A 13010-nucleotide genomic window follows, 5' to 3' on the forward strand; every position below is an offset into this window, starting at 1 on the left:
AAGTATGGTATTCAAAGTTACTTGAAATAATTAACTCTTGGTGTGTACATAGATGTATATATTCTCTGCATATTATTAATTTGATATTATATTTTTCTGCTTCTATTTGATTTTAGTTTTCCCTCTTGTTTGATATAATTTAGATTTAATTGCATTGTTTAACTTTGGGAATAATTAACAGAATTCAAATATCAAAGTCTCATTCTGTTCTCAATCCCTACTATCCCATTACTGTTCTTATGCATAAGTGATTTAATTTAATTAGCTTTGTGTTTATGATGTGCATTTTTTTTCTTTTTTCAAAAATGAGGTCACAAATACATATTCATGTCTTATTTTTTATTTCCTTACAACAAATAATTGTATTTTATGTACATAAAAATATAATATATATAGTATATTTGTATTGTGTTATAATATATATTCTGTTATATATTTTATAATATAGTATATATATTACATAATATATAGATAATTATATAATTACATAGTACAGATATATTATCTATGTAATTACACATTGCTTTTTTTTAAGTTTTTTATTTTAAGATTTTATTTATTTGACAGACATAAATCACAAGTAGGCAGAGAGGCAGGCAGAGAGAGAAGGAGGGAAGCAGGCTCCCTGCTGAGCAGAGAACCCAATTGGGGCTCGATCCCAGGACCCCGGGATCATGACCTGAGCTTAAGGCAGAGGCTTTAACCCACTGAGCCACCCAGGCACCCCTGCACATTGCTTTTTTGATATAAAGGTAACAATTTGTCCTAAAAATATAAATAGCTTTTCATATATTAATCATACATCATACATCAACAAAGTGATTTAAATTGTATTTACATATTTGTGAGTTTGTGTCTTTTTCTATTATATTCTTTGCAAATATACGTTCCACTTTGCATTTATTTTTTCATAAGTAATATTTTACTTATTTTTTTCCATACAATTGTTTTATGTAACTCAGTGTATTGATCCTTTTATTGTATATTTATTTACTTTTGTATTTATCATTAAAATGTTTTCTCTCCCATCCAGATTCAAAGGAAATCTACACAGTATTTCTTCTATTGCTTGTATAATTTCATTTTTTTAACACTTAAGTAGCATTCATTTGATGTTTATTCTAAAATAATATATTTTATGTAGTCGATTCCATCAATCTTTCTTTTTCAAAATGAGGATCCAGATTTGCCAATACTGTTTCATAAAAAGTTCACCTTTTCTGCGACTAGTTGAGATGCCACCTTAATTACATACAAAAAATTTCCCCTGTTTACTTGGGAGTATATATGGGCTGTCTACTGTTTCTCAGGTTTGCAGTCATTAGAATTGTTTATGATATGTTTTCTAATCTGAAAAATCTAAGATAATTTTATTTATTCTGGTTTCAGATTTTTATATTATTTCATATTAATCTTTTCATGTGAGCTTTATAATCAACTGGTATATACCAGTTGATTATATATAGGGAAGTATGCTCTATTTATTATAATTCCAAGGAGCTGACTTGCATTTTTTGACTATTACTCTGACTACTACTCTGTTTTTAGGTAGATTGATGGTGAAGATGGGGAGAAATGATGGAAACAGAATAATCAGTTGATATAGAAATAATCTTGGTGAAAGATGACTAAGACTTGGACCAGTTTAGTAACACAGGAAACAAATTATCGCCACTTAATGCACTGAGCCACCCGGGTGCCCCTTTCTGAGTCATTTTAGAAAGCCAAATTTCATTCTGTTACTTATTTCTAATAACATTTGTTCATTTTAATTCATTTACTGTATTTTTCTTTGCGTTTACATTTTATTTTATTTTTTTTTAAGATGTTTTTCATTCATTTGACAGAGATAGACGGGGGGGTCACAAGTAGGCAGAGAGACAGGGGGAAGCAGGCTCCCCACCAAGCACAGAGCCCGACGCGGGGCTCAATTCCAGGACCCCGGGATCATGACCTGAGCCGAAGGCAGAGGATTTAACCCACTGTGCCACCCAGGTGCCCCTACATTTTATTTTTTAAGTTACTGATTTGACAACTTAGCTAAATTTCTTCTACTCCAGATACTTTTTCTAACATACTCCATTAACATTATAAATTTTCCTCCAGTAAAATTTTTGGTTGAATTCAGTAAGTTTTGAAGGAAGATTTTTATGTTTTTAAAAATTTTATGTATTGGGGCACCGGGGACTCAGTCATTTAAGCCTCCGCCTTCAGCTCAGGTCTTGAGCCAGGGTCCTAGGATCAAGCCCCAAGATAAGCTGCCTGCTCAGCAAGGAGCCTGCTTCTCTCTGTCTTTCTGCTGTTCCCTCTGCTTGTGCTCTCTGTCCCTCTCTCTGTCAAATAAATAAATAAAACTTTTAAAAAATAAATAAATAAAATAAAAATTTTATGTATTTTCTCATTTCAATTGTTACTTGTTTATGAGACAATAACATATCTCCCTCAAATTATTGTTTATTTTAACAGAATATGGACAATGGCCTTGAGCAGAAATAAAGATCTGACCTGTCTTCTGAAAAATGGGTTTGTAATTTTTTTTTTTTACTATGTAACTGTAAGTACACTTTAAACAAATCAAGCATTTTGTATGCAATCAATCCCCTAGATTGTAGAGACTTGTTATTTGATAACTGAAATATTTATGCCTTAATGAAATATCTGGACAGAGCCAAAAGTGTTTGGGCTGCTGCTTTGTTTCAGAAATGGTTTTAAAATGCTTTTAAAGTAAATCCCTTGCGACTGAAAAAGTAAAAGTTCAAAATAATTAGAAGCCATTTCATTTTAGAGTAACTTGTCAAAGAACCATGAGTTAAAATTAATCCCTAGATGCTCTGAAGTCTCTCATTAGTTGAACTGTTTGTTCATAATTAATAATTAACGTATAGTTCCAAAATGCTTACATTTTGGGAAAGAAGAAATATATACATGTTTACCTATAAATGTCATTTGACAAAAAAATTTTATGAAAATAACTGACATTTTCATTAATGAGACTAAAATATAGGGAGCACAGGGATTGCAAAGGAGGCAATGTCCATGGGGGTCTGGAGGCTTCGGTGCTGGTAGGCAGCCCCTGGTGGTAGCTTGGGATGGCTGGCTAGAGATTTATAGCAACATGGCCAACTTCTCAGCTGTCACTGACAGAACTGATAGAAATGCAGAATGATCTCCTTAGTAAAGAGAAAAACAGGCAGTTATCATTAATTCCACCAACTGAGAAGATTGAAGTTAAACACTGAGAAAACATGCTGGCACTGTCTTTGTGATAAACAGAAACATTTCAACTCTTTACACTTTGTCATGCATTTAAGTGGGTGGGATTGCAGAAGTCCATTCTGGCTCTTGTGGACAGACACCTTTGGGACCTGTATAACCCTTTGACCAAGGCCTGTAAAGTTAAATTTCTTACCTTTTTTTTAAAGATTTTATTTATTTATTAGAGAGAAAGAGCACAAGCAGGCAGAGCAGCAGGCAGAGGGAGAGGGAGAAGCAGTCTCCCTACTGAGCAGAGAACCCGATGCGGAACTCGATCCCAGGACCCGGGATCATGACCTAAGCCAAAGCCAGTTGCTTAACCAACTGAGCCACCCAGGTGCCCCTATGACATAGTTCTAGAGAAGGAACTTGATGAGCGGATGCTAACAAAAGAGAACCTACATCCCTTCACAAAAGATACTTGTGCTTTCATTTATAACAATCTTCCATCTGAAACTCTGGAAGTTGAAGCCAAAGAGGCATTAGCTATCTATCAACACAGGGGTGCTTGGGTGGCTCATTTGGTTAAGCATCCAACTCTTGGTTTCAGCTCAGCTCAAGTCATAATCTCAGGTTCCTGAGAATAAACACTGCATCAGGCTCTGTGCTCAGCAGGGAGTCTGCTTGAGATACTCTCTCTCCCTCTGCCCCTCCTCCCACTCTTTCTCTCTAAAATAAATAAAATCTTAAAAAAAAAAAAAAAAGATATGGGGCGCCTGGGTGGCTCAGGGGGTTAAAGCCTCTGCCTTCGGCTCGGGTCATCATCCCAGGGTCCTGGGATCAAGCCCCCATCAGGCTCTCTGCTCAGTGGGAAACCTGCTTCCCTCTCTTTCTCTGCCTGCCTCTCTGCCTACTTGTGATCTCTATCGGATAAATAAATAAAATCTTTAAAAAAAAAAAAAAAGATATATTTCCAAACAGCAAGGACAAAATAGATTTCATAGAGGAGGGTATCTCCAACCCCGAGAGAACAGTACAACTACACAGATTTGATGACTTAATTGATGTGAGTAAGGGTCTTATTATTCCAAGAACAAATGTTTGTTTCTAGTTTGAAGAGTCAGCAGGTCACAATCTCCAGTCCAGTCTGGTAGGAAGATCCCAGGGGCTCTCTTTACTTGTACACATCAGGGCATATTTTGTGATACAGGATAAGCTATTGAAAAGATCTCAGAAAATGGTAACTAAAGATCAAATTAAACCTCAGAGGGAAGTGCATCTATCTAGTAGTTTTCTAAAATTAAATATGCATAGTAGATTAAAATAAAGTCTTCTATTACACAAAACAAAACAAACATGGGAGCATAGCCTTCTTGGCAGGCCAGGAATTACAGTGGTTCTGCACAAATGGCCTTGTTAGCTCTGATCCCTCCCTCAGTTTTTTTGTTTTCCTCATGCTCTCATCTGGAGCTCCCTTTCATCACCTCTCCATTTCTGTCTTCTCACTTTTCCAGAGAAACATTCCTGTAGTTTATGTCTTTGTAGATATGTTCTCTGGTTTCATTTAGAAACAGTGTTTGCCAGATAATTTAAATTATTTATGTAGTTCATTTAAGCATAAATAAATCTAAATTGTCTCCCCAAAGAAACTAAAAAATATATACATCATGAATTCCATGACTGACTGTGGTATTTTTTTGTCTTTGTTTCCATATAAAATTAATTCAGGGGGAAATGAAAGGTGTAGAGCAGTAGCTTGACTACTGGATGATAACATTTCAGTGACCCACTCGAAATCGAGCCCAACTGCAGACATTTAAGTAATAAAGCTCAAGAGATCCAAATTAATTTTAATCTATGTGATTTGTGTTTAACTGGGTGAGTAGATAATTTCTTTGTACATTCTCAGAAATGAGATATTTAAAGAATGAATGACAATAATTTTGGGAAGTTTATTAATCATGTGAAAAATTAACTCATCGACTTATCTGCCACTGGTATTTATGACTTTTTTCTTGTTTATTTGATTATACATTTAATTCAAGTCATATCTGTCAGAAAAAAATTGTGTATAACAATATTTATTTTATTATGTATAATATTTCTACATTTCTTTTGTCTAATAAAGACAACTTTCAAGAACTAACAGCTGAAAAGACACTTGAAGTAAATAGTAAGCCTTACTTTCTGAGCAATGTAATAGATAGGATTTTTGCATAAATATCCAGTAGACATGAAGATATTATCCCATAAAGATGTGTTGATATCATCCTGGAAAGTGGTCAAGTATTCTAGATTCAGAAAACCTTAGAATAATCTGGCCATGACTGATTCTATCAAAGACCAAAAAATGCAAAACAAAACATGTTTCAGTTGGATCATATAATACATTCTATTGTTCTAGCTATTACTGCCAAGTTAGTCTTGGTTTAATTAGACTGGTTCTAAAATTTGAAACAAATAAACGTTAATAATAGAGTTGGAGTCACACTTCTTAAGAACAATGCTTTTGGCCTAGAAGTTTCACTTCTTATCCATCATTATCATCCATCTTTGTCCTAAAGCTTAATTACACACACACACACACACACATCTGCATACCCAGATATTGTACAGAAATATACAGATAGGGGAAAATTTTCTTAGGTTTATCACAATAACCATTTCTTATATTTGCATTTTATTTTGTAACAGTATCTGAAACCCAAAAAGAGTAAGTTGTTCTCTGCTTTATTAAAAACACTACATTATAAAGTTTGGTTTATTTGTTAAAAATAAATGTAAAACACAATGATTTGGGATACTCTTTTCATAAACATATCCATTCATTCCTTTTATTAGAAGCCACACATGAAGTTTTTAGTGTTAAAATTCTTCCAAGGATAATATCAAAAGACAATTTAGGCAGTTTTATTTCCTTTATCCTCCTATTTGAGGTTTAGAGACTCTTTTGAACCCTAGATCATTTTCTTCACAAACACACCTATAAGATCCTTATAATTACTCCATAGAGACAATTCAAAAAGATCATTTGATTGGATATGAAATAACAATAATTCTAAATATTTTAATGTTAGCTCTTTTAAGGCAGCCCCTACATAGAAACAATTTATATTTTAAATCATCTTTCTGTATAGTTAATTGTTATTTTATACTTTTGACTTTATCATGGATTTTTTTCTAACTATCCATTTTTCATATCATACTTTTGTTTTCTTATTCATAGGGTAATAGGCCTGCTCTGAACAGTCGTGGGACCTGGGTCAAGAAAACAAATGCAGGTTTATTTTAAAATAGAAGTCAAGAGGAGCGCCTGGGTGACTCAGTTGCTAAGCATCTGCCTTCAGCTCAGGTCATGGTCCCAAGGTCAAGGATCAAGCCCAGCATGGGGCTCCCTGCTCAGCGGGAAGCCTGCTTTTCCCTCTTGCATTCTCTCTGCTTGTGTTTCCTCTCTTGCCATGTCTCTCTGTGTCAAATAAATAAATTAAGTCTTTAAAAATAAAAAAAATAAATAATAAAATAAAATAAAATATAAGTCAAAATAACAAACTTAAGTAAAACATGTTCTATATCCTAAACTTGATGATAAACCTGCCTAAACACAGGAATGAAAAATTGGGTATAAAACTATATTTTACATTCTGATTCATGTCCATGCCTTAAACATAGAACCCTAGTTAAGGGCCTCCATTCACTGAAGCCAAAGGCAGTCCTCAAGATTGGGGCTGGTACTTGATTTTTAATTTTGTATTACATTCATTAGCATTTTGTGCACTTACTGCATTCCTACCTAGTTGACTCCGGCAAAATAAAAATGACCCCAAAATATACCTTGTGTGTATGTCAAGTGGAACATGAAAAATAAATACTTTATGTTTAAGAAAGAATTATAGCAGAATATCTGATGACACAAAGTTGCAAAGGACTCCTTAAGAAAAAACAATAAAACACAACTGTAGAGGATAGATTATAGTACCAATAAACGTCAAAGGATTTAAAGGATATCTTTTCATAAAACGACACCAAAAACAAAGGTTAAAAAAAAAAAGTATACAAAGAAAATATAACCAGTGCATATATGTGATTTACAGGGTGATATTTATTCTCTGTTTCTTATATCTGTATAGGGTTAAGAAAATTTCCAACATTCTTCCCAAGAGCAGAGTATCTGTTGGGGGCGGTGGGCTAAACTCCATACACAGTAAGGAAAAATTGGCATTTAAAGTCAAGAATCTGGGTGGAAATTTACTAAAAGGAAACATCCAAGGAAGGGGAAGATTCTGGCTAAACTCACTGGGTGGGCTTCTTGCTGAAGGCAGGCCGGAGTGAAGACATCCCCTGGGGAATGGTGGAAATTGAGGAGCTGCATTAGATATCAACAATTCTGACTAAACAGAAGTAGGAGGTCTTGATAAAACTGGGTAATGCAGTGATGACCATGGAAGTCCAAAAATCAGGGCCTAGCTAAGAAGAGTTGAGGGAGGCTGAGGAGAGTTTAATTAGGGAGGGAATCTTTTTTTTTTTTTTTTTTTTTATTTATTTGATAGACAGAGATCACAAGCAGGCAGAGAGGCAGACAGAGAGAGAGGAGGGGAAGCAGGCTCCCAGCTGAGCAGAGAGCCCCATGCAGGGCTGGATCCCAGGACCCTGAGATCATGACCTGAGCCTAAGGCAGAGGCTTTAACCCACTGAGCCACCCAGGCACCCCCAGGGAGGGAATCCCATCCCAAAACCCATTGCCAGGTTTACCTTTCTCAATACCCCTTATCATCTTCACAGCATGCGATTGATATATACTTTTGTTACATTTCCCTCGTTAAAATGTAAACTCCAAGAGAGCATGGATTTTTGTATCTAATTTATTCTTTGCAGTTGACCCACCAACTAGAACCCGGACTGTGCTGAGTAGGGACTAAGCATACAATTGTTGATTTATTATCTATTGCATAATTTCTGTTGGGCATTTCAAATAAAATAACTCATGAAAATTATTTCTAATGATACCTAGAATAAAACCTTTAGTAAATAAAACGTGATCGTTTTGTCTGTTGGATTTAAGATGTTAGATCTAGAATGAGTTAGTATAATGCTGTAGAAAGTGAAAATGACCATTTAGCTGACAATGCTGAATAAAAGGATGTAATTAGCATACTGTTTTGCCTCTTAGATACAATTGATCTTACTGCTGGTAGAAATAGCAAATGGAAGAATTCACCGATTTTATTCTTGTGGATGTTTCTCCTCTCTTCCACCTGAAGCAGCTGACATGCTGCTGATAAGGAGGCATGAAATTTGACAAATATTCTCTAATTTATTTCTGGTTTTCAAGTGTGCAAAACACAGGAAAAAAGATCAGAAAGCCAGAAAACTTGCCATGATGTCAAAATAAGAAAAGAAGGTCTAACCTCAAAAAGAATATTTTTAGTTGAAATATACATTTGTATGTGAACATTATGAGCATTATCCTTCTGAGTAACAAATCCCATGGATTTCAGGTACTCTGGGAAGAACAACTATAATGCATTTGTCAATGATTTGCCTAAATTTGACTTACAGACTTCTAAGTGTTTAGGGGATTTTAGTGAACAAGAGAACAAGACAAGTTCCCTCTATGCCCTCACTGAAGTTACTGTGTAGGAAGACATGAACTCAATAATTCATTTATATGAATTTTGAAATAATGTATATTATACAGGACATGTTAGAAACGGACAGATTGTCCAATTTTAAAAAGTCTTGAGGTCTATGAAGGGACCCTGGAAAATATAATGGTTAAGTTAAGATTAGAGAAAGAAGTAAGTAGATATTATGGGGCGCCTGGGTGGCTCAGTAGGTTAAAGCCTCTGCCTTCAGCTCAGGTCATGATCCCAGGGTCCTGGGATTGAGTCCCACATCAGGATCTCTGCTCAGCAGGGAGCCTGCTTCCTCCTCTTTCTCTCTGCCTGACTCTCTGCCTACTTGTGATCTGTCTGTCAAATAAATAAATAAAATCTTTAAAAAAAAAAAAGAAGTAAGTAGATATTAACTTAGGGAGAGAGGAAATATAGGAGGAGGGAATCGTACTCTGAGAGGCTATGAGGTGAAATGTTATCTGAGCACTACAGGAAACTGAAGAACAATCTGACTAAAACATAGATCTTCAAGCAGAGAGAGGTGGGTGAAGGCTCAGAAAATCAATGGCCTGATAATGTATATTAAAAAATTAAAGTTTATCTTAAAGACAAATGAAGCCATTTGAAGATACAGATGGCATCCCTAGAGAGGACAAAGACCATGAGACAAAACTTGAAGACTACTGGGGCCATCCAGATCATGGTGATCTGGACGAGACTTGTGGCCGCGAAGATGTGGAGAGGTTGATAGACGGCAGAGATATGAAAATGACTGGGTGTGTGAGATGTATAGGGAGGAGTGGTCAAGGCTCAGTTCACCATTTCTGGCTTGAAAAGCTAGGTAATATGGTTTGCTAATTGCACGTGTGTTTACTAATATAGAAACAAAAGAGGAAGAGTAAGTGTGGAAGGAAAAAATCAATGATGGGCTCAGTTTTAGGGAGAAATGCAAAATACAGTGCAGGCAGAATGCAGATGAAAAGTCTGCACTAAAGAAAGATATTTGTCGGGGCGCCTGGGTGGCTCAGAGGGTTAAGCCTCTGCCTTCAGCTCAGGTCATGATCTTGGGTTCCTGGGATGGAGCCCCGCATTGGGCTCTCTGCTCAGCACGGAGCCTGCTTCCCCTTCTCTGTCTCTGCCTGCCTCTCTGCCTACTTGTGATCTCTCTCTCTCTGTCAAATAAATAAATAAAATCTTTAAAATAAAAAAAAAGATATTTGTCACCAGCAGCATATACATGGCATTCTGTTTCAACCCTTACTAGTAGTATGCAGTGTAGTTCTGAGATGAACATCCTGAGTTAGCCTCACACTCCACAGATCTATAACATTTTTTTTTCCAGAAAGAATTCACTTAAATAACATTTATTAAGAGTCAGAAAAACAAAAATCAAAATAGCAATTATACCCTCAGATAAGAATGTAGCAATCCCATTCCAGGCCTTAAATTAAGTAAATACAGTTTTATTTTTCAGTTGAACTCAACTGTATGTGTATTAATATAATTCATTGTCTTCAATGATCCATATTTTGCTCCTTTCAATACAAGACTCTTGTTTCCTTTGTTTCTGTTCCCCTTGTATTTTTCCCTACAAAGTACAATTTTCACTTGTATAAGCAGCTCAATCATCTGCCCTTGAAAACGTATTCTCAAACCTGCAATTCCACAGGGCTCTTTCATTTTGGCATTTCTTGTGAACCAAGACAATAACAGCTTCATTTTTAAAGAAGCCTGAATCGGGCTTCACAGCCTCTGCATCTGTCACCAGTCTCTCTTCACATATTTCTCTGGGGGGTGGGGCTTGGGAGCCGGCATGAGAATATACTGGTACTGTTACTGCTGCTATTGCCATAAATAAGAAAGTCTTTTGTCTCTGACCCGGGAGTATCATGACTTCTACTAATATCCAAGAATGAGGTTAATGAGACAGGTTAATGAGCTAGCTTCCAAGTAAAGTAACAGTTCTCTGTTAATATGAAAAACAAAAACAAAAAGCAACTATTATTTATATGAACTAAGACAGACTAATAGAACTTCCTAGTGTGCATTAGACAAAATGGGAGGTAAATTTATCGTGACCATGCAATGATATAAGGGTTAGTCAACCTGGTTTAGGTTATAAAAATGAGGTCTCAGGAGGTAATCTTGACAGGAAAAAGTCATACAAGATACACTTTTATCTAAGGAGAAAATTCTGTCAATTCAGGGAATCAAAAAATTACAGGTGCAATTTTATTGGTTAAGACATAGGCTATTAATTAGGAATGAAATTCTGATATCATCTATCCTAAAAGTTAGGTCTATGTTGCAGCAGAAAATATAATTAAATGGGGTGAGGCATTGTCTCCTTTCTCATTCCTTAATACATATAAGCGCTCTAATATACTTGACTGATGATAGCATGTATAGCACAGGTACACATCTATACTCCTAAGATTCAGTGTTTGTGTAACGGTATGATCTTCGAATTCAGAAGAAGGGGTACACTGGGAGGAATTCTCCTTTTGGAAATTGTTGGGGGAAATAAACTACAACAATATTCACCACGTGGACCCCAGGAGCTCTTTGAGCAGCACTACACAACAAGAACGGCTGAAACTGCGGACTTTTCAGGGAAGACAAGGGCTGATTTATCAAGAGCATGACAGGCCATTGAATTATGAAAGGGTCAGGTGCATTCTGCTCCAAATCTTTCATCTTTCTAAAGGTGATCTCTCACCTACACTTCAGGCGAGTTCCTCAACTACATAGTACCTGGATTTATGACTCACAGGCACTAGGCATGGTGGCGGGCTCAGTTTTTAGTGTGCTGCGTGTATTCAGAAGGGGGGGGTAACCTCCACCTTCACCTAAATTGCCGTTTCCAAAGGCCTGAGCTCGACTATCAGGCAGTATGTCTCAGAGAGGCAGAGCCTCCATATGGGAAGGATTGCGTGGTGTGTGAACATGTTGGCAGGTGTATGTGTGTACACATCTGTGCACACATGAGGACTTACACATGAAGCACTCATTATCGCTCACAAGGCTATGGGTAAGTTGGGCCTGACCCCTGTTCCGGACTGGGCACGTTCACATTTCCAGTCAACCCCAAGTCAGATGGGTCGTTCTACTGACATAGACTGGACTTTCTAATTTCTCTGTAAGGTCAGCTGACTGTCAGTTAATCTAGGATGACCTTGTCTGGGTCCATGAGCATTACTTGCCTCCGGCCATGTGATCTCTTATCTTCTACCATGCTGAACTAAACTTCTCATTTATGTCTCACAGGCAGAATTCCAAGAAGGAGTGGAAGGAACACACGGGGTCTTAATCACAGGCCCAGAACTAGAAAACTATTAGTTCCAGTACTTTTTGTTGGTCAAAACAAGTCACAGTCCAGCTCATATTTAAGAATCTCCAGCTCTAAATAGCATTTCCTCAGAGAGGACTACTCCAAATTTATTATCCTATCATTTTGTTTAATTCTCTGATCAACACATGGAACTGTCAGAGCTTGAGGAATTATTTGCATTTCTGTTTTATTTGTCCTTAACGATCTCCACAGATGAGAATGTAAACTCAGAGTCTTGTCCATTGCTAAAACCTCAACTGATGGGGTGCCTGTGTGGCTCAGTGGGTTAAAGCCTCTGCCTTCAGCTCAGGTCATGATCTCAAGGTCCTGGGATCAAGCCCTGCATGGGGCTCTCTGCTCAGCAGGGAGCCTGCTTCCTCCTCTTTTTCTCTGCCTGCCTCTCTGCCTACTTGTGATCTCTGTCTGTCAAATAAATAAATAAAATCTTAAAAAAAAATAAAACCTCAACTGATAAACTCAGTAAAATAGTTCATGGCACATAGTAGGTACTCGATTCACATTTTCTGATGGCTCTGTGAAAATTCACTAAGTGCACAGGAGTCCTCTTTTTTTAAGGACAATGAAAACTCTTATCCTTATACTCTAGTAAGTGAAATATTGCAAATATAAGAATGAAAAAGGAGCAGGGAAGTAAATTAAAAAAGCTGATTTTATCATATTTATAAACATATATGAAAAAATCCAAAATGCTTCTGAACATACTATTTGTTCTCTGGTTTATTCATTATTAACAAAAAATTTGTAAAAAAAAAAAGGTATTAAATTTTAAATGTTTTTTTAAATTAGCAAATTATCCATTGTAACATATATCATCAAATTTTCTATTTTTAAACATTTAGGAAATAAAGCTA

General features: G+C 36.2%; 1 pseudogene; it reads left to right on the forward strand.

Moving 5' to 3' along the window:
* The first annotated feature begins 3155 nt into the window (after positions 1 to 3155).
* The window catches only part of LOC116870316, a 30115-nt pseudogene continuing 20260 nt past the window's right edge, over positions 3156 to 13010 (forward strand).

This window comes from Lontra canadensis, unplaced genomic scaffold, assembly GCF_010015895.1.
Source record: "Lontra canadensis isolate GAN:19392208 unplaced genomic scaffold, GSC_riverotter_1.0 scaffold22, whole genome shotgun sequence".
NCBI lineage: Eukaryota > Metazoa > Chordata > Mammalia > Carnivora > Mustelidae > Lontra > Lontra canadensis.